The sequence below is a fragment of the Aricia agestis genome, chromosome 18 (genome assembly GCF_905147365.1).
Source record: "Aricia agestis chromosome 18, ilAriAges1.1, whole genome shotgun sequence".
Classification (NCBI taxonomy): domain Eukaryota; kingdom Metazoa; phylum Arthropoda; class Insecta; order Lepidoptera; family Lycaenidae; genus Aricia; species Aricia agestis.
The window spans coordinates 13,033,383-13,060,422 of record NC_056423.1 but is presented as its reverse complement, the minus strand read 5'-3'; the positions used below and the strand labels follow the sequence as shown (position 1 = coordinate 13,060,422).

The window sequence follows — 27,040 nt, the reverse complement described above, 5'->3', positions numbered from 1 at the left end:
TTTATAAAGGGAGTCACTGATAAAGTTAGCTACATTCTACAAAATTGGACGCCTGTCACCTCAGTCCACCCGTGACCACGGCCGCTGTAAAGTAGCCGAAACGTCGGGATTAATCAAAGTGCTCTGCGACAAAATCCGTAAGTGTTTGAACCTTGTAATATAATGAGTGATACTCGCGTAAACCTAATAAATTATCATTCTGATTTCTGTTAATTTCACTGTATTTCTGTCAATGTCTTTTGGTGAATTAATGCCAAGGCTCTGGCTGAGGATATACCTCAGCCAGAGCCTTGGTATCGATAAAATCGTCATAATTGAGTTCCACCACCTTAAAAGCCTTTCCAGTTTTTTTTGCCCTGCGTATCAATAAAAAAATATATATCTTTTTATTCAAAATGGGTATCATGATACACTTTTTGAAAAAAAAATTGAGTGTACTGACTAGGTGCATAGATTGCCCTGACGTTTTAGCCTGTTTAATGGCTTTTTCAATAAGAGAGTGGGCATTATCTCCTTCATTCTGGGTGTTATTGTATATATGTGACAATATTTAAAATGTATTAAGCGTTCTCTGTGAAAATACAAAGAAAAAAATACACCTTTTATGCGTGAAATTACGTTTAGAAAATTTTTCTGCCTGTCATGACTTTCTTGACGCACTATAGATGAGATGCTAAGATGCAATTTTTTTTGCAAAATTTAAAAAATTATTAATTAAAAAACTATAGGCTACCTATGGAGTGTAGATGGAGGAGAACTATCATCATAGACACACCATGCATCATCATAATATTATTATAGCCCTATTTTTAGTACTTTTCATTTAAATCTTTTAGATCGATTTAAATATTATTCAGGAAAAGGACGTTTTCCGATAAAACTAGTATGTTTCTTTACAAGAATTCAATTTTATTCTTAAGTTAACAGATTGCAGTGCGAGTATTTTTCACATAGCTCCTAGACAAGAAAGGACCGCTTGTGCCACCTTGTCCTGACTTTTAGTTTTAGTGCGAGTTTCTTACGCTGGTTCTTCTCGCCAGGTCAGTTCCCGAACCGGTGGTAGGCATCATGTAGACGTTCAGAGAACATTTGCAAACATTTATTCTGAATAAAAAAGTTTGAGTTTGAGTGCTTGTTTAGACACAGGCATACAGCGGGAACCGCGCAGTTAGCCCGGCCGCACATTGTCCGAAATTTCTGATACGAAACATTTGAACGTCGCACAGTGTTTTAGAAATCCCCAAAATCGGACATGACTAAGTTAATGCAATGAGTCGATGGCGTCTTATATTTCAAATGCAAGAGTAGAACTCCCGTGTGGGCATTTTACGTCGTTTTTGAGAAAATCAATTTTTAAATTAGTCATTTTTTGACTCCCTGAAAACGAAATTATTTTATTTAAATTAATTACGAGGGTTTGTGAACTTGCTACCCAGTTGATTAGATTGATCATTAAGAAACACAAATTTTGTACTTTATTTCATTTCTACAATTCAAGTAGTTTCTGAGATTTTAATGTTTTTAAATATTTAGACTTTACTTTTTTTCTGCTTTTTTTAAGATATCAAAAAGTTAATTTCCTATGTCCCTGATACCTTTAAAGATATCTATGATGAAATTTTGGAGTGGCTAACCACAACAGTAGAAACTGTAGATGAAGTAGGAGATGATGCATAACTATAAAAGTAGGCATAATAGCAACATTATGTTATGATTTTAAGATTAATAAAGTTGAATTATTATGAGTATTTGAGTTATTATTTTATGTTACAGTAGTTTCTTGGGTATCAAAACAACACAAGTAACAGATTTAATGTCAAAAGCATATAAGTAAGTGAAAAACTTTATCATCCATTTATTTATACTAAAATAAAATAAAAAGATGTATAAAATAAATTATTAGGAGCTATATATACAGAAATATAAAATATAATATACATAATTATAAATTAGGTACTTGTATTATCAAAAATTACCCAGGTTTTTGTGTCTCCTGAAAAATTTACTTTTAGTTACTTATGTTGTTTTAGAAATCATTGATTCAAGTATAATATCCTTTCGTTTCGCACTAAGACCATCAGTGGAGGCCCTTGGACCACCACCCACTGTTCTTTAATAAATGTATTATGTCGTGGGCAAAAACTTTTGACCGGTAGTGTATGTCCATTGTCCAACCTCAAAATATTCCAGAGTCAGCGTATCCACAGTTGTTCTTTAATCATTTATTGTAAATTAGAATTTTTATTCATTCATAATTATCAAGAAAACATTTATCCTCTTCTGATCCGTAAAATATTTTCTTAGTACCTACCTTTTTTTTTTTAACATGGGGAAATGCTTTACGCATCCCCGGCAAATTGGGGATATCGGCCGGGTAATGTGGGACTCCTGCTACCCACTAAAACCCCATGGTGTTCCACTCATCGCTTAAGGCAGAGTTGCGGGTACGATAGAACCTACCGCAACTCTACCAGCGATCATCTACAGACCCGACACCACCCCGCTACTCGGGGGGCCGCGATGCGCAGGAACACCTTGCGCATCACGGCTCTCTCTCTAGGACTCGGTGCAATGGGCGGCGGTGTCCCCACACCACCGCCCCGAGTACCCGGCTAATATAGGTCGCCGCGGCCACTCCGTCGCGTGCGTCTTCTCCTCGGCCGTCTCAAAGGGTCGAGCGCCCCCCATTCTCTCCTGCGCTCGGCCTCCTCTTTTGCGGTGATGACTTCCTGGGCAAAGTCATTTACTGCCTGCCATGCGATCTCACTGCTCAGCATTGCCCGGATTATCGCTGGCAGCGAGAGGTCCATTCCAATGACGGCCGTAAGGGCCGCACGTTGCTCCATCCAGGAAGGGCACGTCGTCATTGTGTGCTCGGCCGTGTCCCTTTCGTCAAGGCAATGGACACCTTGTGTCACTTTCTCTCTTAGTTATCTGACCCAGATACTGATCGAAGCAGCCGTGCCCGGTGAGCATCTGCGCCAGATGGAAGGAGAGTGCCCCGTGTTTCCGGTTCACCCACTTTTTAAATAGTGGCCGGATTGCCTCTATCAGGGCGACGCTTACCAGCGGTTCTTGAAACCGCTCCGCCCAGAGGTCTAACGACCTCTCACTAGACTCTGCCCTCCACCGACGCACGGCGTCCGGTAGGGGGTAGCTGCCCCCCTCGCGGACTGCTGCGCAACGCCAATAAACGTCCGCAAGGGCCCTTGCGTCAATGTCCCATGGGACGCTACTAGGGTTGCCATCTCTGAAGTATTTTCAACAGTATTTTAGTAAAATGAACAGTACGACCGAGGAATTAATTAGAGCTTCTGTCAAAACTAACTTGAAATTAAAAAAAAAAGTCTGTGCGTCTTGATTTAATACGCCATAATAAAGTGTTGACATTTTGATGCTGAAAACAGTATTTTGTATTTTTCTTCAACAGTAAAAAGTATAATTCAATGAAAAACAGTATAATACTGTTTAAAACAGTATGGTTGGCAACCCTAGACGCTACCAGCAAGTAGGCAAGCCGCATCTCGGGAGATGGTGCGATACCCGCGCACCGCCCGCGTCGCCATCACTCGCTGAAGGCGTCCCAGAACGAGCCTGTTGCTGATCGACAGTCTCCCAGCCCAAATCGGCGCGCCATACATGGACATGGAACGAATAACACCCATGTACAGACGCCGACATGCCAAGTTTGGGCCCCCAAGAGTCTTAGTACCTACCTACATATAATTATGTGCTCGCGATTTTGTATGCTTTCCCACCACTGTCTCCTTCATGCCAAAGTATGCAGATAACAAACAGTTTTATCTTTCTTTGGAGGCACAAACAATTCGTTGAATAAAATCAATTTCCGTGAAAATCAATACGAACTGATAAGTTTGCAGTATGAAATGAAAAAAATATTCTTTGAGGCCATCCCCCGAGCGAACGACCTTGAACATACATTTGCCGCGTTGCCGAGATACATTTTTTTTTACTTATCGTAGTTCAAAATTGACCTAAAAAAATTCAAAAATTCAAACGGGGAATATTATGTAGTTTATGAAATTGTCGATTTATTGGCCTGTGTTTCAAATAAAAGTAATTTGTAAATACATACTAGGGAGATACTGAAAGTATGCTTGAATTTGAATGAATTGGTATTACTTTGGAAGCTGATAATATCATGAGTTATATGTTTGTAGGCAAAATAATTTGCAACAAATTATGATCTCACAATTTTTTTGTAAGACGTATAGTTTCCGAGATATCGCGAAAATAGTGTTGTCAACCCTTTTTTCTAGATGGCGGCCGGGGGACAAGGGTGGCAACCCCACAAACTTGAGGTTAAGCTTCTATTGATCCTACCCACATGTTCCAAAATAAAATTGCGTCCTCTAAAAAATGCAAAGCTCATGTTATATTTCAATGGACTATAAGGAAAGTAAATAAAATAATCGAAACTGCACCTGGACTCCTATGAAATTTTGATTTGTAAATGTCGTGCTGAGGTCTTGCGGAATTGAAAGATACAACTGCGGCATGACAGCGTGCTGTATCTAGGAGTTTTTCAGTGAAAAATTTACGCGCTTGCCACGTCCGACTAACTTTGCCACGATGCTCTTAAATTGCTCAGCTCGGTTTTTGGTGCCGTTATGAAACAAGCTGTTAGAATGAAATGCTATTTGAGCCGTATGACTCATCATTTTATTTAACAAGGACCTTACTTTAGGGGCCATAATATTATTCTGCTCATCCTTCCGGTTTCCAGTACAGTAATAGGTTTCACAGTCGTAGTAGTCACCAAAAATATGCATCGGACTATTTAAAATATATTTTTAGGGTTCCGTAGCCAAATGGCAAAAAACGGAACCCTTATAGATTCGTCATGTCTGTCTGTCTGTCTGTCCGTCCGTATGCCACAGCCACTTTCCTCCGAAACTGTAAGAGCTATTTAAACTTATAATTTGTACAGCAGTGGTCACATTCTGCGCTTTGCGAAATCGCACTGCACACTTTACCGTTAAGGCTGTCACAGACAGAGCAGGTAATGTATATTACAACCCGGGATGTATATCTTTACATTATATTAATCTATCACACACACAACAGGTAATGTAATGTATCTTTCTCTATATTTCAATGGTAGCCGCCCCGCTTGACGCACATTTCAGCTGCTAAGGTGTTATACAGGCTGTTCTTATTTTTAATGTCGTAAATCGTAATACTATGGACCCTTCGAGTTACTTGCTATTAGATTTACTAGATAGTTCATCAGAAGATGATTCGGATTGTGATTTTGATGTGCGCATTGTTACATGTGCCAAAAACAACGATGTGGATTGAAGATCACATAAAGCATAAAGAAAATTCCGGAGTGTTTGAAATATATAATGAATCATCAGACCGAAAATTTTGTGATTATTTCCGGGAGTCAAGATCAACGTTTTCAGAACTTCATGATCTAATAAAAGAAGATATTAGGAAAAATAATACACACATGCGAAAAAGTATATCTTCCGAAGAACGACTTGCTGTGTGTTTAAGGTAAGGATGAAGTGAAAGTATAAAATAATCACTATTAATTTTTAATGGTTTATTTCAATGATGAATGAATGACAAATAATAATTAATAACGTTATGAATACAATAAGCACTTTATATTTAAAGTGTTTATTGTATTTATTATTATATATAAATTAGTATTCATTAATTATTGTCATTTCAAAGTTCTCTAGGTAGGAACGTAGGTCTACTGAATTATGAGTAGAAATGCGGGTGGAACTGGATTCCAGCGATGGATTTTGTACATGGTGTCCAAAATCCATCCCGGTCCATAATAATGGGCAGGCGACGTTAAATAATCAAGAGTTTGCTGAGTTCGAGCACAATGGAGTAGGGCTGACAGGATGCATCGGCGAATTCAGGGGGTTGGTGGGCGACATATTATTATTGTAATTAGTAGTATATTCTGGGCTCGAGAAAGTTTTTGTTTGCATGTAATGTTGTTCACGAGCTTCCATTACTACATTGAATACTTGTCTCTGAATCCTCATTTGGAGGTGCGTAGGTAGCTCTCATGAAGTATCACACATGCTCATGAAAAACTTTTCCATGGCTTTGTTGCTTGATGATACATTTTTATATTGACTCTCCAGAATTTGTTTCCTCAAATTATCTCTCTCAGCAGATCTTTTTTCTCTTCTCTTTACATCCTGGGGCCTTACTCCCGAAACTGATATCGATTTCGATTTTCGATTTCAACGGTTTTTGACACTTTAGACATGCTTTAGACATCTAAAATAGCGCACGATCGTGCTGCGGATCGGTTTTGTAACTAATCAACCTCAATGGATTTTGCTATTCCTGACAGCTATGCTAGCGCACGATCGGGCTGTGGCTCAATTTGGAACTAATCAGCATCGAAACATTCGCCAAATCGAAATCTTAGTTGCTCGCGACAAACAAAATTGTCTGAGAATCGATTTTCAGATCGTTGTGATCATAGGACAAAAATGATTTTATTGTATAAATGAAATAGGAAATCAAAGCTCTACAGTCTCTCCTTTTCAGAATTTTTATATCTTACTTATTTTCCGAGATACAGAATCGTAAAACGTCCTATTTGAAGTAAGCTCCGTCTTAAAATGCACCAAGCGCACATTGGACGAGGAGAGAAGAGCGCGCGTGGCGCACGATCGTTTTCACGATTCAAAAATATAAGTCTTACAGTTTTAAAGCTATTCAAGTTTTTCAACTTGCAAATCTTCTGATTGCTCTACTGAAAAGTAGTGATTTTGCAGATCGGACTTTGTTCTACGCATAGGTCGTATCAATGAGATCGATTGTTGCCGAGTTACGTATTGTAAACGTTTTTAGGGTCACTGTGGTATAGATTGGTATGGTGTCGTTTAATTTTTTGTTGATAATAAATATTAATTCATTATTATTTTAACATAATAATATAGCTCGCCTGCAAGCTTTTTTAATGTGATTGATGGCACCTCCAATGGAGTTTAGCTCTACAATTATACGGTCCCATTTAAGTTTGGTATCGTGCTTAGCTTGGCTCGCCCGCATGTACCCTTTTGCGATTCCTGGATTTTCTTCCAGGAATCTCTACAACATTTATATTTTATAGGTTTTTTTTAATGAAAGAAGAGGACAAACGAGCAAACGGGTCACCTGATGGAAAGCAACTTCCGTCGCCCATGGACACTCGCAGCATCAGAAGAGCTGCAGGTGCGTTGCCGGCCTTTTAAGAGGGTAATAGGGGAGGGTAGGGATGTTAAGGGAAGGGAATAGGGGAGGATAGGGAAGGGAATTGGGCCTCCGGTAAACTCACTCACTCGACGAAACACAGCGCAAGCGCTGTTTCACGCCGGTTTTCTGTGAGAACGTGGTATTTTCCCGGTCGAGCCGGCCCATTCGTGCCGAAGCATGGCTCTCCCACGTACAAATAAGTAAGGTGCGTCGGACGGACCATTATTTTCCAAATAAAAACTAACTTTTGATGTCGGCATGCGGGGATACAAATTTTACAAATACTAGAATAATATGTATACTTATGACAATGTTAAGTGTAACTACAAAAGAGAATTTACATATTTGTTTAATGTCAAGATGTTCCTTAACGAAAATAACCATTTTAAACCCGCTAAAGTAGAAAATGGGCACATCCATCTAAAGTTTCTAAAGAAATCTATTTTAATGGTATGACGAAAAAACACAAACATTACATAATCTATACTTACATCTATACATATAAATAAAATTGAAGTGTCTGTTTGTAATATTGAAAGAACCGTTTTTTACTACATGCATATGAATGTATGTACATACTCCAAAACAACATTTTTTACAATTTTTATCTGTATGTCTGTTTGTTCCGGCTAATCTCTGAAACGGCTGGAGCTATTTTGCCGGGACTTTTTTTGGTAGATAGCTGATGTAGTAAGGTGTAACTTAGGCTACTTTTTAACCGACTTCCAAAAAGTAGCAGGTTATATTTTACTTTTTTCATATTTGTTAGCGGACTATCCATCTTTGTTATTATATTATGTTGACGCGGACGAAGTCGCGGGCAACAGCTAGTATTTCATATTTTTCGTAACCTTCTAATAAGTTTAAATAACAATACAACGTTGCCATAACGACGTTGACAAGACGCCATGGCAACATCTCGATTTTGATACGATTTTGTTCCGGAATTCCTACGCGTTACAATGACATCAAAAACGAAATCGAAATCAGACTCGTACGAGTATCAAGTTGATATCAGTTTCGGGAGTAAGGCACCTGTTCTAATATGTTAATAATCGATTTGGTTTTTTTTGGAGGCTGATAATTTTCATTGTCACTGATTTGCTATTAGTCTTAGCGTGATAAAATATAGCCTATATTAGTAGCCTTCCTCGATAAATGGGCTATCTAACACTGAAAGAATCATCAAAATCCGTTGCGTAGTTTTAAAGATTAAAGGGAACAAAGGGACATGAGGGAAAAAAGAGACTTTGTTTTATAATAAGTATAGATACTTTTACTTTACTTTACAAACTTTATTTGGTAAACAATACAAACAAAACTAAACAATTAAAAAACATTTCAACACCTTTACCAAATAGGTGCTTACTAGTCTTACGTAGTCGCAACGCTGGTTTTCAGTAAGCGCCTAACGATGAAAATAAAATAACGAAATCAAAACTAAGCATTACAGTGTCATTTAAAACATAAACAATAAGATAAAGCTATAACAATAATAATAACAGTTGCATTAATCACAAAAAGCAACTTACATATTATTTAAACATAATATTGTAACTCTACCCGTTTGTTTAAAGCTATGAGTAAATTGTTTTATATATATTACTAGCGACTCGCCCCAGCTTCGCACGGGTATAAAATATATTATTATACGTCACTAAAAAAATGATTAAAATCGATTCAATAGTTTTGATTTTAAATAATTTTTATAGATTACTACCCGTGGCCCGCATTGGTCGGTACCTACCACGTACCTACTGCCGCAAAAGCTCTACGTTCCGCAATTTTTAAATCTGTAATATCTTCGAAACTATTCATTTAAAATTTAAATCATAATATGCTGTAAAGGGCCATAATCCATACTTCCATACTAATATTATGAAAAATGCGAAAATGTGTCTGTCTGTCCGTCTGTCTGTCGTCTCTGTTACCTCTCCACGCTCAAACCTTTGCATGGAGATACTGAGACCCAGGAAAGGACATTCTAATCAATAATAATTAATACTTTAAATACATTATTAATAATAATGTATTTAAAGTATTTAATTGAATAAGGATTATTGCCGTATTGGTTAAAATCGCTTCGAAAATTAGCCATTATTTGAAGGTAAAAGTAAATGACAAAAAAATGTTAATGTGGGATATCCTTATTTCTTATACGTATATACCATCGCGGAGTTTTCTGTAGACCTTTTCAATGTGTACAATACTTGGTACATTATTTACATGAAGAATAGACCACCTGAAAGGACATAGGTTTCTTTTTTGCGGAAAAATGTTCCGTGACATTTCTAAATTACGCGGGCGAAGCCGCGCGGAACATCTATTAATAAATAATATGTTACATAGTGAAACCCTTCCCGCGAGCGCATCCCCTCATTGGTTGTGCCCACTTCGAAACGGGCGTAAATCGCAATATTTTAATTTCGCCATTACTTCTAAACCAAACGTCAAATTTTAATCATTGAAGACCAAACATATTCTTCATAAACTGTACTTAGTGATGAAATAATGTATTTTGATAAGAATTATTAGCATGAGTAAAATAAATCCGTTTAAATGTAGTCCAAAACAAAATCAAGATTTTTAAATAAATAAATGGTTATTGTGCCTCACTTGACATAGATAGGTATAGTGTGTCGCGGACATTTTTGTAGATATTCGTTGTCAGAATGAATGTCTTAAATGCTTCGAATTTGGCGGCTATATGGGAAATTGAGGAAATATCTGTTGTAGAGGGAGTAGTGGCTGTAGTGGTGGTGACTCGGGCTAAGTCCTTCTGGAAACCATCCAAGCCTGACTTAAATACTTGTGTTAGATCATCTGAGGTTTTGTGTATGTCATCCATCTTTTATTAGTTTGAGTGAGTTTTTGAATAAATCAGTTGAGAAAAAGAATAACGAAATGCTGTTAGGAGTATGAAGTCGTTGGTACCAGGTATTTATGCTGTCATAATATTATGATACATGGCATCCACAATATTGCTATTTCTAGCAACTTGTACTATCTTTACGGTACGTGGCACCAGTAATCAAGCAGATGTAAAAAATATTATGTAAAGTTTTACACAAAATGACGCGTTGATCTGTGTTAACAGTAGGCGTCCTCTATCACTTTCACAATTCACACAAATTATGAAAACACTTTAGTCCATGTAATTTTATCGCTGTAACATTAATTGTAGTCACTTAATTACGTTTTTATTGCGTTAATGGAGTCCATTAATAATATTATCACGATTAAATTAATTTAAATATGACAACGACGTGTTATGCGTCCGCCGATCTCGCGCTTTAATTGATGGACAGTTAAATTTGCCTGCTGATCGTTTAATACAGGGTACAAATATAAAGTTACCACGTGTCATCGTTGGAGACGAAGCTTTTCCATTAACCAGACATTTGATGAGACCATAATGTCGAGGATATCAGTTAACAAATAACGAGGACAAGAAAGCTTTTAATTATAGGCTGAGTAGAGCTAGGCGTGTGAGCGAAAATGCTTTTGGTCTGGTGAAAAAGTTTAAATAGTTCTTGCCGAAACATGTTAATGTTCTTATATTAGCCACTTGTTTGCACAATTCACTACAAAACGACCTTTGCTACTGGACTGAAGGGAAGCTGAGCGGAATGTGGAATATGTTTCTTCAATTTTACTGGACAGTAGACCGTCTACTATTGGTATACCATTTACTGTCTTCAAATTTGAGAAATAATCAACATGTACGGTAAATAGCTGATAGAATGGTTTTGTTACGCTGTAAAATGTACTTTACAGCGTATACCATTTACTGTCTTCAAATTTGAGAAATAATCAACATGTACGGTAAATAGCTGATAGAATGGTTTTGTTACGCTGTAAAATGTACTTTACAGCGTAACAACGTTGTAAAACTGACAATTATTTATTTTTCTTGCCTTGCATTCTTTGACAAATTCATTCATCAACCCGCTGTCTGGTGCAAATTCTTTTGGTTTCCGTTTTACCATTTCTCTTGCAATCAATATTTTAATAGATGTTCCAACTTTGGAAAGACTGGACTTTTTCCAATAACATTCTACTGAGGTACAGGTTGGTTCTTTACTTCGGCGGTGCAACCACATAAAAAATGCAACTCAATGTTTACAGCCACCTTCTGATGCAGGACAATCATGTCATTTAACACTTGTCACCACTACTTCCTACTCGTCTACTATGATTGTAGCTGCATACGGCTTACTTCGTACTTTGTGTTCAGGATAAACTATACATTTCACAGTGCAAATATTTTGTTCCCTCTTCAGCTGTACGTAACCTATAGCATCATCGCCATAAGTATCCCTTTCGGATCTGAAAGCCATGTAAGAATTTTCATCCATTTTTAACACAATCAAAGTTTTTTTACAGTAACAAAGTTAGATATTAGGTACTCAAAACTTACATGGATGTTCGAGTAAGTTGTGGCCATCGATTTGTATATTGTCGTACTCCGTTTGGGTTATCATGTATCCCGGAAAAGTTTCAAAAAATTATGGAGGAAACGCCCCGGGGGTACCGAAAACTGTTGTGTTTTTAGATGACGTTTGTGTTACCGGGGCAAATAGAGCGGACCATTAAAAGAAAATACGCGCGGTATTAGACCGCCTACGTCGTATGGGGCTTACGGTAATAATTGAAAAGTGTAGCTTTATAAAAGAGTGTTAGTGTTAAGTATCTGGGTTTATAATCGATAAAACTGGATTACGGCCCGACCCGAACAAGCTTGCCGCTATCACGGAGGCGCCGACGCCTCAATATGCTACACAGTTAAAAAGTTTCTTAGGGATGTTGAATTACTATGGTAAATTCATACCTAATCTAACTATCGTACACAACCGTTACACTCCCTACTCAAAAAGGACGCGGATTGGAAATGGGTGTCGGAGTGTGCGGAGGCTCTTTCGGCAGCTAAACGCGCGCTACGGTCGGATAGGGTGTTAGCATTACGAGGAGGGACGCGATCTCGTGTTGGTACTCGTCTCAGTGGAGAACAGCGCGTACGCGGTACGGGGTCAGCACGGTACTCGCACATCGGTATGTCGATACCAGTGAGCGGCCCATTAGTTGCGTGTCTAGGACTTTAAATTCAGCGGAAAAGAATTATAGTCAGGTAGACAAAGAGGCGCCCGCTATTTACTTCGGTATTACAAAACACCACCAATATGTAATTATTGTAACTTCGTTTCGTCCCCACAGGACAGGCATCGCCTAGTGTGGGAATCCGTTATCGTATTATATAAATGTCAATGGGTGTGCCAATGTCGCAATGGGTTTTGAGAGAGTAGACCCTGTCTTTAAGACAACCTCAATAGAAGAAGTCCAGAGGGTTCAAATCGGGTGAACGGGGTGGCCATAAGATAGGACCAAGTTGCCCGATCCAACGCCCGGGATACTGTTGATTTAAATATTCTCGCACAGGACGGGCATAATGTTCTGGGCAACCATCATTTTGGAACCCATGTTTTGGAGATCACTTGAGGGCACGTCGTCTAACAATTCTTGCAAGTCATTTTGTAAAAAGTTTAAATAACTATTGCCATCTAAGTTTCCTTGTAACGCAAAGGGCCCAATTACTTTTCCATTTAATATGCCGGTCCATAGGTTAACCTTGAATTGATATTGGGATTTGTCTTGTCTCATCAAGTGCGGATTTCCATTACTCCAACTATGTAGGTTGTGAAGATTTAAATACCCATCTTTCTTGCATGTTGTTTCATCCGACCACAGAATTTTGTCTAGGAATTTGGGATCTTTACTGTGCCTTTGCAGCATCACACGGCAAAATGTGACTCGTAGCGGATAGTCCCGCGGTAATAACGTCTGCACACGCCTGTAGTGATATGGGTGAAGCTTGTGACGTTTTAATATTCGATGTGCAGAACTTTTCGGGATTCCTGTAGCTTCTTCTATGGCACGTACCGAAGTAGTCGAATCATTTTCTATCTCATTTAGAACTTCTTCATCACGATTCAATCTAGGTCTTCCAGCGCTTCTCCTATTGGATGGCATACGACCCTCCGAAAACGCTTGATGCACATTAATAAACACTCGATAATCAGGATATCTTTGAGCGTGGGTATCTTTCTCGATACAGTCTGCTAGCAGCGTTAGCATTACATCGGCATTCTCCATAGATTAAATGCATATTAGCGTATTCCTGTGGTGTGTACGGTTGCGGCATGTTAAACGCCAAACAGTCCAAAATCACAAAACATAAGAACTCTAAATCACAAAACACACAATCGTAGTCCAAGATGATGCCAGGTCAGTTTAGTTTGCAGATCACTTCCAGTCCAAATAATGCCAGGTCAGTTAAGTTTGCAGGTCGATTCCAGTCCAAAAAGCCAAGCCAAAAGTCGATAGTATGTACGAGAGCCACGTACTTAAGTTTAATTGGGAACGGTGCGCAGTAAACAAAGGAGCAGAGCGTACTGACTTGCTGAGAATTATGAGAATAATAACAGCTTCTCTACCTGCCCTGTTGTTGTCTCTTTTTAACGTAAATATCTCTATCTATCTATCTCTCTCTAACATCTAAGGTATGTATTCCCCATTCAAATTCGTAGAAATCGTAACAAGTACCCATTTTGGGCATGAAGTAAAAGTGATTACTGACAATTACAATTTAAGGAATTTGGCCCCTGTTTAGAAATAATAGGCCCATATTTTTTATAACTTGTTTTCCTAGAGTATTAAGTATACCATTTTGGAATGCTGCTTAGTTGCGTCAATTTAAAAAAAAAACTTGCCATACTAGTGTTCATCCTTTTTTTTTCCACCACGATAAGTTAAAGTGGGTTAAAAGTAAAAGTCTTCAAAAAATGTAGGGAATAAAATAAGTTTCATTAATTTTCGTGATAAAACAGGAGTTATTCTGGATTTTTTAAGAATTGTGGTAGATAGCAGTGCTATTCAGGTTGCCTATAAAAAAAATGAAACAAATATTTAAAAAATTGTGGTCATGGTAGTGATTTTCTTTAATTTGACCTGGTAGCCTCTGCATGTCAATGGTCGGTTTGGAATTTGTGCAGTGACACATTTAAGTGTAATATTTAAGTTTCATAAAAGCGAGAAGCATTTAATTTTTAGGTAGTAAAAGTTTCAAAATTAACTTATTTAGTATATTTTTCAGATAATCCAACTAAAAATGTCCCTATCAAACGCTGAAAAGGAAAAACGATATAGGGAGAGACTTAAAAATAATCCAGAAAAACAAGAAGAAATAAGAAAAAAAACCATTAAGAATAAAAACAAAAACAAAAAAAGTCAAAAATATGACGGAAGAGGAAAAAAATGAAACTCGAAAAAAGTGGCGAAAACAGAAACAAAAACAAAATCAAAAGGAAAAAAGAACTCTGAAAAATATACGGAAAAAATGGATAGACAAAAAAATATGCCAAGATTCAAATTGCGTTTTAAAAAATTAAATATTCGCTATAATAAATATTTGGGTACCATACAAAAACTTCATACAACCATATCTACCCTGCGAAAAAGATATTACCGACAAAAAAAGCTGCTCGAGGCAGTAACTGAGCAAAAAAATGAAGAGATCGATAAATTGAAGTGTCGGAATGAAATATTATAGAGCACAATAAAGGCAATATATAATTGTTCGCGCCAAACTTTAGCGCGACGAATGTGGCAGTTGGCAACACTGCGCATGAGTCTGCGCTGTCAGCTGTCATACGTTTGACATACAGTTCGACACAGTCCATTACCGGCGCGCGATCGTTACATACGAAAAATATCGGCTAGCCGTTCCCGTAAATCGCGATCTCAGCTCAGTGAAATAGAAGGTGACAGTGTCGTGTGACCACATCAGCTCATCCCGTCTCAGCTCATCTGCCCAGCTACCTCAGCCACCAGGTAACCCCAGTTTCCTTTCTGCCCAACGTTGTAGTGTAGGGGTCCTCGCCCCTACATTTTCTGGTCCTTTCGAGCCGTCCAGTGACCTTTCTGGTCCTTTCGAGCCGTCCAGTGACCTTTCTGGTCATTTCGAGCCTTTCAGCACACTCCCTGGTCCATAGCGAGCCTAGGAATTTTTTTTTTCACCCACCCGCTTTAATGCCCCGCCCGGCGAAAATTAAAACTACAGTTCATTCTGCTCATATTTCTGCCTTATCTTATTAGAATCCCATTTTATTATTAATATTCTATCGAATTAAGTAACCTCCGCCCATTTTTTACCTGCTAAAATATTGCCGTAATATTTTTGCAGAATTTGCCAAATACGATTTTGTTCGTCCGCCATATTAAATAATAATTTGCATAGGTAATCTAATCCCCTATCATCTTATTGTATAATTGTAATCGCATTATTTTCAGCCCATATATTGCGTCTATATTGCATTTAAATTAAATTCCCGAATATATTTCAGCCCAAATACCAATATAAAAATATCTTCAACATAATTCCGTCGGGTTGTAGGAACAAAGAAACTTTCATACATTACATAGTTTGTGCCTATTACATTAAGTGTTATTATTGTTCAGCTCATTGAAATATTTACAGTTGTTTTTGTTAACTTAGCACTTAGGTACTTCGACTTAATTACTCGCCTTATCGCGATCGATCTTTCGCCGCGCGCGCATACCTCAGCACCTCCGCTCCGATAAGAAACATCTGTTAATTGTTTTTAATAACTATTACAATAACAAGCGTCTTAGGTATCGCATTTAAACGTTTTATGTCTCCGCTCATTACATAATATTGCTGTTACCGAGTTATACTTGCGTTAGAATTCAGAGATACTAACTCAGCACATTACTATAACACTTTACTATTTTTTCAACATAGTTTATTAACTACTTATATACATTTTTATCAGCTCGTTAAGGTTCCTTTACACTAGCATGCCTACTAAATCGCAAGCTGCCGTTTTCAGAGAGGCCGTCAAAGCTTTCAGTCGGCTCAAAGAAATTGCGACAGCACTTTCTAGTGGCGACTCCAAGGAGTCTTCTCAAACATTAAGAAAGGAGTTTAATGCGCGTCTTAAGGAAGTCCCCTATCAAAAAACAAGGTTAGAAAATATTTATCATGAGATTCTAGACGACCCAAACTTATCCCAAGATAACGAAAAACTATATACGTCCAATTACGACAGTGCGATTTCGGACTATTATTTTATTTTAACGGCGGCCGAAAATACACAAAGTACTTCGGAGACTCCTCAGCTCACTTCTTCCGTTTTGCCTAAAATTGAGCTTCCGAAGTTTAATTCGTTGGTTGAAGAATGGCCTTCTTTTATTACGATTTTCCGTAGTCTGATGGACGACATGGCAACGTTGTCGGACGCGGTAAAATTACATTACCTGCTCTCATGCCTGTCGGGGGAGGCATTATCCATGGTTTCTCATCTAAAAATCACTAACGAGAATTATAGTGTTGCGCTCGACATACTAACACGTCGATATGAAAACCGTCGCGTGTTGATCGACATGTTTGTCGATATTATACTCGGTCTGCCCAATATTCATATACGCTCGAGTATCCGAGCTACTTTTCTCACTCCGCTCATCTCAGCTCAAAGCGCATTAAAAAACTTAAACTTGCCTTTGGACAGCAACTATGTTTTTGTCTCGATTGTAGTCCGTAAACTACAGGGGGAGCTCCGCACATTATTCGAGAGGAGATACGGCGCCTCTGATGTTCTGCCCACATTAGATAATTTAATCTCTTTTTTAGAAGAGCACGCGCGCTGCATCGAGACAGAATGTCCGACGCCAGCGCGCACTGAGTCTCAAGGTCAAGCGGGACCTTGCCGTCAACAACCCCCCTCCCCCCGCTCTCCGCGCAGTCTCCGCTTTAGACCCATCAGCCCCGCGTATCAGCGCTCGCCTTCAGCACATACCATGCGTACCCCGCATGTCAGCCCAGCTCCATCTCCATCCGCCAACACTATGCACCCCCCTCTCCCCCCCGACAAGTTCAGCACGTATACTCAGCTCAAGCCAGTTTTAAATCTAAGTTTTACTGCCCATATTGTAGGTCCACAGAGCACAAATTAATAGCTTGTCCCAAGTATAACCATCAGCCCATTCAAGGACGTTGGGACTTTATCGAGTCAAAAGGTAGATGTCGTAAATGTTTAGGTCCGCACTACGAAAACGAATGTAGGTCGACTGGTGTCTGTAAGGATTGTGGTAGTTCTAATCATCACACTTCTCTTCATCGTCATGATGCACCACGCTCGCCAACATCATCAGCTCATTTACTTCCTGCTCACCTGCGCGCGCAGCCCCGTCGTCGTGATAATAATAATACTCATACCTACACATCTAACACTAACCATACGATCGTTCATCATCAACCATCTACATCTCATCAGTCGCATTCATCTTCGCCTCATAATAATAATAACAAACAATGACTACCTACCATCACGGAGCATTCAGAGTTAGAAAATCAGCCCAATAATTTAAATAATAATTTTTCTCATCATAAATCCGCTCATAACTCAGCTCATAATTCAGCTCATAATGATTCCGCTCAAGTTAATACTACTCAGCATAATAATAACTCATTACAAACTCCCATATTATTACCTACAGTTGTTTTGAAAATTTCAGATAAATATGGTAACTATCATAAAGCACGCGCATTACTTGATTGTGGTAGTATGATAACTTTAATTACTCAACGCTTAGTAAAAACACTTAATTTACAACCGAAACATTGCTCATTAAAAATTACAGGCGTTGGAGATCAGCACATACAAAATTCTAAAGGTCATGTTTCGATTACTTTTCGGCCCACACGTAGTGACACGCCTTCTATCACAGCTTCCGCTCATATTTTGAAGGATGTCACAGGTTACCTACCTATGCAAAAAATTCCCGATGTAGTACATGACTTGGAAAGTCAGCTTATTCCTTTAGCGGATCACAATTATCATACTCCTGCGCCCATCGATCTCATTTTAGGCTCAGATGTTTTAGGCCATGTGTTAGATGGTACTAAGGTGACTTTGGGCCCGGGGAAGCCCATAGCCTTCGGCACGATTTTTGACTTTGCACTCATAGGTCCCATTGAACAATTATATGATAATTCAGTAGTTCAAGTTAACTCCGCTCATATCGCTCATTTGACTCATTCCGCTCAATCCGCTCATTCTGTTCATTCTCATTCTCATCAAGATATAAATAAAAGTCTAGAACGATTCTGGGAGTCAGAAGAACCCCAGCCGCGTCCAACTCACTCAAACCCATTACATGAACAATGTGAAGACTTATTCCGCTCAACTACCACTCGTAACCGATCGGGACGTTCTATCGTAACTCTTCCATTTTTATCGAATGCTCCGCAATTAGGTAGTACACATGCTATTGCTCTCCGTAGATTTCTCAACTTAGAAAAGCGATTACAATCCGATCATTCATTCCGCTCAAAATACATAGAATTTATGAACGAATACATAAACTTAGGCCACATGACACCTTGTCATCCTTCTACTTTTACCCATAAACCTCATTATTATATTCCTCATCATGGTATATTTAAATCAGGTACTGATAAACTCCGCACAGTATTCGATGGCAGTTGTAAGTCATCCAATGGTGTCAGCCTTAATGATTGCCTACATATAGGCCCCGCCCTTCAGCGTGATATTGTCGATATAATTATGACGTTTAGAACACATCGTGTAGTTTTTACCACAGATATAAAAATGATGTTTAGAAATATTATTATTAATCCAGATCAACGTCATTATCAGCTCATACTCTGGAGATCGTCTCCTGATCGACCTTTACTCACATATGCGCTCAATACTGTTACATACGGATTACGTTCAAGTCCTTATCATGCTATCCGCACATTATTACAACTAGCTGATGATGAAGGTCATCGCTATCCCCAAGCTGCTCATGTATTACGTAACTCCATATTCGTAGATGATATTCTCTGTGGTCATGACTCCATAGAAGAAGCTTCAGCTCTTCAAACTCAACTCATTAATTTATTATCGCTTGGTGGTTTTCAGCTTAGTAAATGGAAATCTAACACTCCTCAACTCTTACAACGTTTCCCAGATGATTAATGCGAAATGCCTAAGGACTTTGACATCAGCTCAGACTCTCCATCTGTTAAGGTCTTAGGTATTAGATGGATTCCGCAGTCTGATGAATTTACATATCACATTTCACTACCGCCAATTCCTCACATAACAAAGCGATCCATACTCAGCACTGTAGCTTCTCTTTATGATCCAAACGGTTGGATCACTCCTGTCATATTCCGCGCAAAGTTACTTCTACAAAAATTGTGGTTGCTCAAATTGGATTGGGACGACCCCACTCCAGATAACATTACACAAGACTGGCAGCGCATTTCTCATGATCTTCCGCACATCTCAAACATACATTTTCCCAGACACGTAGCTCCGCACAAATTAACTTCTACCTACTCACTTCATGGCTTCGCAGACGCCTCAGAAAATGGTTTTGCTGCAGTCGTATATTTACACGAATTAAATCACGACGGATCAGCTAACGTTCAACTCATAATTGCTAAATCTAAGGTAGCCCCTATTAAAAATAAACTCACAATTCCTAAATTAGAATTATCCGCGGCTACACTTTTATCTCAACTCATGTCTCGTGTCTCTCAACATCTCTCCGCTCATCTAACAATATCTCAACACGTCTGTTGGTCAGACAGCACCATTGTACTCGCGTGGATTAAAACTCCTACTCATCGTTTATAAACATTTGAAGCTAACAGAGTAACCAAAATTACTAATAACTCTCTCTCACTCATCTGGCGTCATGTACCTACACACTTAAACTCTGCTGATTGTGCCAGCAGAGGAATCTCAGCACATTCTCTTCTTTCGCATAGTTTATGGTGGTCTCCTCCTTGGCTCAATGCCAGAGGATACCTGGCCCAAGATGCCTTCAGCTCACACTCGACAGGAATTACCTGGACTCAAACCTAAACAAGTTCCATGTCATTTTACAATCCCCGGTATAGATAGTGATCTTCTTACACGATTCAGCTCATTAGATAAACTTATCGGCGTCACAGCGTACATGCGACGATTTATTTCTAACTGTAAATTACCTACACACTCGCGAGAACTAGGTCCGCTAACTGTAAATGAACGTAGACAAGCTCTGCTCTTCTGGATCCGCTCTGTTCAACAGAACTCATTCGCAGAAGACATTCACCGCCTGCAAATTAACAAACTCTGCACAGTTAGGTTACAACGATTATCACCTTTTATGCAGGACGGTCTCCTACGAGTAGGTGGTAGACTCACTCGCTCGGAACTCACATACGATGCACAGCATCCATTCATACTGCCTAGTTCTAGTCCGCTCACAGACCTTATCATCGATCACTATCATCGTATTCATTGTCACCCTGGCACCGATACATTACACGCTATATTACGTCAACAATTCTGGATATTATCAGCACGCCGCATCATTCGACATAAAACGTATAAATGTATAAGATGTTTCCGTTGCCGCGCTCAGCCCGAAATGCCTGTCATGGCTGACCTTCCAGCCGACAGAGTTATACCTCAGCCCGTATTTAGTCACGTGTCTACAGATTTTGCCGGCCCATTTTTACTTAAATCGAGTCAACTACGAAATGCTAAGTTAATAAAAGGTTACTTTTGTATATTCGTTTGTCTCACTACAAAGGCGGTTCACTTGGAACCCGTATTCGCACTTTCTACAGATGCATTTATTGCCACGTTACAAAGATTTTGCTCACGTCGCGGTGTTCCCGTTTTAATACGTTCCGATTGCGGCACAAACTATGTAGGTGCTAGGAATCAGCTCCTAGAAGTTCAACAATTTCTCAATGACAATAATGACGCCATTTCCCATAAACTCTCAGCTCAAAATATAACTTGGTTACTTAATCCGCCCAAGGCCCCGTGGATGGGAGGCATCCACGAGATTAATGTCAAATCAACAAAGCAACTCCTCTACCGTGTAATCGGTGAACAACGTCTCACATTTGAGGAATTCTCAACTCAAGATGGGGATCAGCTCACGCCCATTGCCGGGCCCCCCCAGGATGTCCGCGCCAAACTTTAGCGCGACGAATGTGGCAGTTGGCAACACTGCGCATGAGTCTGCGCTGTCAGCTGTCATACGTTTGACATACAGTTCGACACAGTCCATTACCGGCGCGCGATCGTTACATACGAAAAATATCGGCTAGCCGTTCCCGTAAATCGCGATCTCAGCTCAGTGAAATAGAAGGTGACAGTGTCGTGTGACCACATCAGCTCATCCCGTCTCAGCTCATCTGCCCAGCTACCACAGCCACCAGGTAACCCCAGTTTCCTTTCTGCCCAACGTTGTAGTGTAGGGGTCCTCGCCCCTACAATAATTCATTGAAATCTCTTCAAAAAAGGCATGTAACTAATGTAGTTTTAAATGAAGCACACAGACATAATATTAATTCTAAAGTCTTTGCATCGAAATGCCTTGGAGTTGCTCGATTACGAAAATATACAAAAAAATATATTAAGAGTGCACAAAGGTCAGAAGAAATTAAAAAATGTTTTGCCAGGGACGATGTTAGTAGAATTACGGCGGGAAAAAAAGTGTCGTACAAAGGAAAAGAATAAAGAGCAAATACGATATATGACAGACACATTGAGTAACTTATACAAAATTAACAAGTCTGAAGGTGGTCAACTTTCCTTTAGCACGTTTTACAAGTACAAACCCTTTTTTGTTCTATCACCTACAGCACAAAGCATAGACACATGCTTGTGCATTAAACATAGTAATATGAACTACTTGTTGAAGGCCATAATATCCAAAAAACTCATTAATCGTGGAACTACATTAAAAGACATACTATCACAAATCACTTGTTATATAACCTCATTTGATTGTATGCATAATAAATGTTCACACTGTGTCAATAAAACTACAGAATTTAACGTAGGTAACAGGAAAGATGAACAGGCTACCTGGTGGAAGTGGGCTTTATAAGTTTGTGTAAGTATGCTTTGCTGACTAGCAAAAAGCATACTTACACAAAGAAAGATAACAATGGTGGTGAAGGTAAAGATATTGCAAACTAGAAAACAACGAAACAAACTGAGACGGGAACCTTAGCTGAACTGATTGAGACTTTCAACAAAGAAATAAAATTGTTTAAAAAACATTATTTTAATATAAAGACCCAGCAAAACCAGTATCAAGCATGCTTGCGACAGTTGCAACCACATGAAATTAGAATGGTTTGTGATTACTCTGAAAATTACAATAGTAAACTGAATGAAGAGATTCAAGCAATGCATTTTGGGGCATCCAAAGAGCAAATTACCCTACATTGCGTAATGGTTTATTGGGAAGACAAATGCCAGTCATTTTGTACAGTTTCTGAAAGTCCCTGTCATGAGCCTGCAGCTATTTGGGCACATTTATTGCCAGTAATGAAGTTCATCAAGGAAAAGTCTCCTGACACTAGAGTCGTGCATATTTACTCTGATGGCCCTACGAGCCAATACCGTAAAAAAAAAACTATTTCCTCGTGAACATGTTTACTCAGAAAATGAACTTAGACTATGCAACATGGTCATTTACTGAGAGCGGCCATAGAAAAGGGGTAGCCGATGGTATCGGGGGTGCTGTAAAGCAGTGTTTGGACCGCCAGGTCCTCTATAGTCATGACCACAGTCATGACCTTAGAAATGCAGAAGACGTCTTCACCAACATTAGTACTGCTATGAAATCTGTCAAATCATTTTTGATTCCTCTTGAAGAAATTGAAAACGTGCAGAAAATAATACCTCAAAACCTGCAACCACTCCCCAGTAATAACGAGGTTCATCAAATTATTACGACCAATGAAGAAAACGCAGTTTTATATAGACCACTGAGTTGTTTTTGTGGAAACGTGTCTAGAATGTGCTCTTGTTTTCTCCCCAAGAAACACAGTTTATTACATGTGCCGGTACATCAGCGAGTACCAGGTAAAGTAGTTGTTAATTTGCATTTCAACTTAATATTTAATTTCATATGCTGCTTCTCACCATTCTGAAAATGAAGACTTCAAAATGACGCCTGTTGACGACATTGCTTCCAACGAACTTCCTATCGTTGTTATTACCGAGCCTGTATCTCCGGTATAAACAATACTTTGACTTCGTGTTGTAGTTGCCTTACAGTTAAACGCGTTTTAGATAGTTTGATTACAATATTTATATATTTCTCAGTATTATAATTATTAAGTAAGATAGACCTTAATATGTAAGTTAATACTTTTTTATTACAGAGCACAACAAAGGTGATAGCACTGAAGTTATTCTTTTTTATAAAGAACAAGTGTACCAGCCGAAAAACTCTAGTGCTAACTGCAGTGAAAAGGCTTCTATAATGACACGCAGAAGTATCAAAAGAAAATATATTGACAAAGGCATGGTATTACCAAAAAAAGTTAAGGTCCTACAACCTACTAGCATGCCTTCTTCCAGTGAAAAAGTTTGTAACAAATCATTAAAGTTGCAGTTACAAGATATTTTATCTGTCATTTATGCAAACTGCGTAAATTTTTCATAAAAAGTGACTGCTGCTACTGCTACATGCATGGCATGTAAAAACAATGTTTGTATGGAATGCAGTGAACAACAAAACAGTTTTGATTATATTTGTGATAAATGTTTTGAATTACCTGTCAGTTGATTTGGAAGTTATGACTTATTTTTTTGGTTAGTTTGAACTAAGCTTTATGTTTCCCTTACGTTACTGTACCTTTCCACTTTGTAACTGTCTCATATTCTATATTTCGGAAAAATTAAATTGTGTTTTGAATATGTTTTAAAAATTAGCATCTTTTTATGGTACCGTTAAATTTATAAAAGCTATTATATGTTTAATTGACTAGAAACATTAATATTGTTTATAAAACAATTAAAAAACAAAAAACAACATAGAACTGAGACCTAAAAGTTACAAAGTGGATATAATTTTCCAATTAAAATTGTGATATTTTTAAAAACCATTTATGATATGCTCTAGTTCTACCATTTTCCATAGTGCGCCGTTTTATTTATTACATTAGGTATCTTATAAATAATGTACGGTCTGAAGAAAATCTATAAGAATTTTGGAAAGAAATTTTGGAGACAATAAAAAAATGCTCACAATAAAAACAATGCTTTTTATTTTCCAAAAATATTATTGCTCCTCAAAAACAATAAATCATCAATGGTAGCATCTGTCATAGAAGGTCTGTAACAATTTCCAACAAAAAATAATCTTTCGACGCTAACCTGCGTCATTGGTGTAGCAAGAACACTGACCTACATTATACAAACTGTACGCTGGACTGATGATACCCTTTGAAATGACAGCTATTTTTTGTGCCTATTTGAAGCGGAATTAGCTCATCCATTATTAGGGATAGGAACTAAATTTGACGTAAAAATGACGTTTGAAAGTCGCCATCATGTCGCCATATTGGCGCTGATAACAGTATTGGGAGTATTTCGAACTAATACTAGTGATGTACAACTGTCTTTTCTATTATCGATGAAATGTTTCCAGATTCAGATAATGTCGACCATTAGGACAAAAATATTAAATTGAATAATACAAACGCTACATATTTGTATTAAAGACTACAGACTTCCTCTCCGTAATTTAGATAGGCGTAATAAATTAACAACGATTTCATACGTAGATAACGTGAAGTAGCAGTACCTATCTATAATCTATTTATTTTTACCAGTTAGCACTACGAAAAACTAAAAACAAAACTAAAAATAAGCTTCTAATGAAAACTTTGTTGTATTGTATTTTCTAATTTCATTTCTAATACTATCAAAGTGTCAGATGTAGCAACACTAGTCTATGCGCCTCGCTCTAGTTTTGTCTCTGGCACTCCTCTCGGCACGCAAGGACTGGAATGCCGCCATTAATCAATTATCAATACCTAGTTAATAAAAAAAGTCTAGCAGCCTGGAGTTTCATTCAACACGCCTAATCATTCATCTAACATGGTGTCAGAAGTCTAGAAGACCTCATCGCCAAAATACGAAAGGTACTGCGCCGAAATCTTAATTCTATATCGAAGTCGTGTCCAACATGGCCGACGAATCAAAGAACAAAGGAAATGAAAAGCAACGCTCAAAATAGGCAGTGTCTCTCCGCTGGACATTCGAAGTTCCAATCTCCCCCTCGCCTGGAAAAACTGGCTAACGCAACTAAAAATATATCTGCGTGCCAACCTACTTGAAGATGCATCTGATGCCAGAAAAATCGCTATCCTACTACATTTTATAGGCGCAGACGCACTCACGATATTCTACGCATTTAATGTCGACATTGACACGATAACATTTGGGACGCTAATAAAGAAATTCAACGAATATTTTCTACCCAACGTGAATATTACTATGGAACGGCACAAACTTTTCAATAGAAGACAGGGTACATGTGAATCCATCGATGATTATGTCACCGATTTGAAGAATATTGCTAACCAATGCGAATTTAAACAAGAAGATATACTTCGTGACATATTTAGTTGGAACTTAAATGCCAACAATCATTTTATCCAAGAAAAAATCCTCCAGGAAAAGCCCAAGACATTGGAAAAAGCCATACAACTTGCGAAGGCCTAAGAATCAACCAGGAAACAAGCACAAGAGTTAGAAAGAAGTCAGCAAGGTATAGTCCAGCAAGTTGTAGCTGTCTATTGCTACTCTACCGACTACGATGTCCTCCTTATCAACAGACAGACAGAGACGCAATGATACTTGTCGTCCGTCCCGCTCGCACGCACTAACCTTAAGTATTGTAATCTAAATATAGCTCAGCTCTGTAATGTAAATAAATACACATTCCTATTCCGACCATTGGTGTTTTAATACGTCTCTACCTCCGAATGTAAATCACTATAATAAGTAGCACTACCCATCGCTACATTGGTGACCCCGAGCAAGAAACATAGGAATCAAGAAGCAAGAACAATGTCCGAAGGAAGTGAAGCCGCCCAAGCCCACGAGAAGGTCAACCCACCGACGCAGCCCCCGCAGTCACAAGAGACACACGAGCTCGGATCCATCGCTCTAAGCCTTCGTGTACCACCATTCTGGCGCGATCGTCCCAGATTATGGTTTATCAGCTTCGAAGCCGCAACCCACGACCTGAAGAAGAGTCAAGCCCAACTTTCTCAGATGGTAATCGCCCAGCTAGACAAACAAGATGTCGAACAGATCGCCGATCTTCTTTACAGTCCGCCAGCCCAGAACCAGTACAAAATCCTGAAAGAACGCCTCATATCAGTCTACGAAGAAAGCGAAGGACGTCAATTCCAAAAATTACTACAAGAAATGGAACTTGGAGATCAGAGGCCTACTCAATTACTTCGTCGCATGCGCAATCTCGCTCGCGACAAAGTACCAGATTCAACATTACGTCTAATGTGGATGAATCATCTTCCTGCACACGTTCGCTCGGTACTCGTAGTAAGCGACACTATCAGCAAGACCGCTGCTCTCGATGAATTAGCACTTCTCGCCGACAAAATGCTGGAACAAAATCAAGAAATCTCCGCCGTCGCCTCAACGTCATCGTCGTGTTCACCTGCAAGCCGAGATCCGGAACTCCTAGAAATCATAAAACAATTAACAAATGAAATCGCCGAACTCAAGTTGTCGCAACATTACTACAGAGGCCGCTCACCGTACAGATCGAGCCGTTCTTATCGCTTCCACTCAAGCAATAGAAACAATAAACAACAGCGCCTGCCATCTCGCTCGCGCGAACGGTGTAGTACTCCATCGCCGTACTGTTACTA

General features: G+C 38.8%; 1 long non-coding RNA gene across 1 annotated transcript; it reads left to right on the top strand.

The window, feature by feature from the left end:
* Window positions 1-25,352, top strand: LOC121736024. Its single transcript, XR_006036960.1, has 3 exons — window positions 1-12; window positions 497-499; window positions 25,066-25,352. It is a non-coding gene; the product is annotated as an uncharacterized LOC121736024 (long non-coding RNA).
* The last annotated feature ends 1,688 nt before the right edge of the window (window positions 25,353-27,040 follow it).